The sequence below is a fragment of the Dendrobium catenatum genome, unplaced genomic scaffold (assembly GCF_001605985.2).
Source record: "Dendrobium catenatum unplaced genomic scaffold, ASM160598v2 fragScaff_scaffold_853, whole genome shotgun sequence".
In the NCBI taxonomy this organism is placed as follows: domain Eukaryota; kingdom Viridiplantae; phylum Streptophyta; class Magnoliopsida; order Asparagales; family Orchidaceae; genus Dendrobium; species Dendrobium catenatum.
In genome coordinates this window covers 10,058,706-10,061,302 of record NW_021319315.1, presented here as the reverse complement: position 1 = coordinate 10,061,302, position 2,597 = coordinate 10,058,706, and positions in this window count along the sequence as shown.

Here is a 2,597-nt window from a genome sequence, read left to right as displayed (position 1 = left end):
TATATATATATATAATAATTTGATTAGCATGGATCGTGATATAATATTCAAATTTTAAACTTCTAAAATTGGAAAGAGGAAACTAGCGAAATTCTAATTTTACCAAACTTATAATTGAACTAAATGTCTTTATAAGATAAATACATCAACACCACTAGTAATCCAATTCGACTCCAAATGAGTTAAAATCAAGTACATGAAATATAATTGAAAACTTTGGGATATTAATTGAAGAACTAAATGGTCTCTAAATCTTGTGTGCTTGTATTTAGATCGTTTACCACCATGTCTTGCAGCTCTGCATCTCCTCAAACTTTTTCGAACTTTCTTCACTATGTTCAACCACAAACTCTTATTCCTGCTTCCTGCTTCCTGCTCGGTTATAAATTCTCATATGCAAGCCATTATCACAGTTGTACTTCCCCTCTTCAGGATCTTATTCTTCTCCACATTCATCTCCTGTTTTACATCAATCATCCTCTCCACCTCAACTCCCAATGTAGACCTACCCCGTGCAGCATCCCATGGTGACCAAATTGCAAACTGGCTCGCTTCACTCATGTCGCAATGATGAAGAAGCTCTCTAAGCACCTCTAAGAAGATGTTTTTGGCTTCTTTGAGGCAACAGGCAAGTTCACACTCATTGACTTGCACATCAACTTAGGTGGTGAAGGCATAATGATTTAGAGCCACTAACTGTACAAAAGAATATGAAGCACTTGATCAAAATAAGTCCTATTCATTACCACTCACTCATCTTAATTATTTGAACAAGTAATTTTATTACCATTATATTTATTTCTTGATGAATAGTATTATGTGCTAGAAAATTTATACCGATAGAATTGGTATTTTATGTGTTAGCTTTAGACAAAGATTCAACACACACGGTTAAAAAGTTATGGGAGAAAAAAAAAAGCAAGGAAAATCCGAAAAGGGGAAAACTAAAGAGTCTGTCCCAGTTTAAAAATCCACTATATTATAGGAGATATAAGAATCTTCTCATCTTCATAATAGAAGAAGATAAGACTATTTTGAGAAGCAATATTTGATTTCCCACAGCACATATTACAGAAATCAATTATCCACGGATGAACATTTAATACCGAGCAATAGGATTAGATCTTGATAGGAATCTGAGGATAATGACAATGATTGTTGTTAGTGGTTGTCATTGGTGACGATGGCTAGCGGTGGTTGTTGACAAAGATAGTTGATGGTCTTCGGCGATGTTAGATAGATATTTAATTCTCTTAGCTCTTGGACCCCCTCAATCTAGCGAATGAGGTTATATTCATAGGCTTTCTAAGAAGGGTATTTTAATAAATTTGGTTTGAATCCAAAGAATTTCATTCTCATGATTCATTATGATTCATTGAATCATAAAGCGTTTATTCATCAATAAAGTGTCTTAATGATGTGAGAATAGAGACAATTAATGTTTGAAGGTTCTAATTGTACTTCAAGTGTTTCATTTGATCTTATTTAGGCTCGGATTAGATAACTTTTGGTATTGTTGGGTTCATCTTATCGAGACACTCAATTCAACTATCATCTTAAATTTAATTATGAAAATTTTCAATTTAAATTATACCTCGAGATTTATGCCAATTTTTCAATAGATATATCATATATAATATTATTTTTATTAATTAATTCCATACTAATATGATTTTAAAATAAATTTCATGATAATAAAATTTATTTATCAGAATATTCTCATACAAATTTTCTCTAACAAACGCACATAATACAGGGAAAGACTGAGGACCGCGTTTGAATCCTTCGAGAAAGAAAGACAAAAGTGGTATAGAAAGCTAACAATCAATAGCCAATTAAATTTTATTTCTATCACTTTCCTTCACTTCAAACATTAATGGCGTGCATTAAATTATAACTAAGTTGAAGAACTCAAAAGCATAAAAAATTTTGTTTTTTGTTTTTCCTTTCATCAAAGATACTTTTTTTTCCATGTTAAGCAATGGTTGGGGGGACTCTTCCACCTAGAGAACCCTTTCTAGCACATATCAATTATCTAATAATTAACATTTCTAATTATTCGCTTATCATATGATGATTTTTTTTTTTAGACTTTTGGGTCAATTGCCTATGCAAACTCACACACATATTAGTACATAGATAAGTTTTGAGACTTTTGTCAAAAGTTTACAATATCAGGAAAAATTCGGGTTCATGTCAACTCGTTTGTGAAACGAGTTGGATTCGGATTCAACTTTCTGACCCATCTGAAAAATGGGTCATGAATAAGTTGACCTGAAAACCTGAGTTGACCTGCCTATCCTGGATCCCGTGTGATGATTCGACCTAGCCAAGTCGCTCGTCGCATGATTGCGCCTAGCTCCTGTAAGCTCCAACTACCTCGCCGAGCTCGGGTGAGTCGGGTCGAGCCTTGGCTCCAATAGTCGCAATCCGACCTCGTGAGCGTTGCACACTTGCGCCTTCTGCTGCTTGCTAAGTCTAGCCCTGCTAGTCAGTCACTCTGTAACGCCCCAGGCATCCATAGTAAAAGGATTCGTCGACAGCCTTGATCAATCTCCATTCCTGCTCCCTTGCTCGGACCTGAAATTGTTAACCAC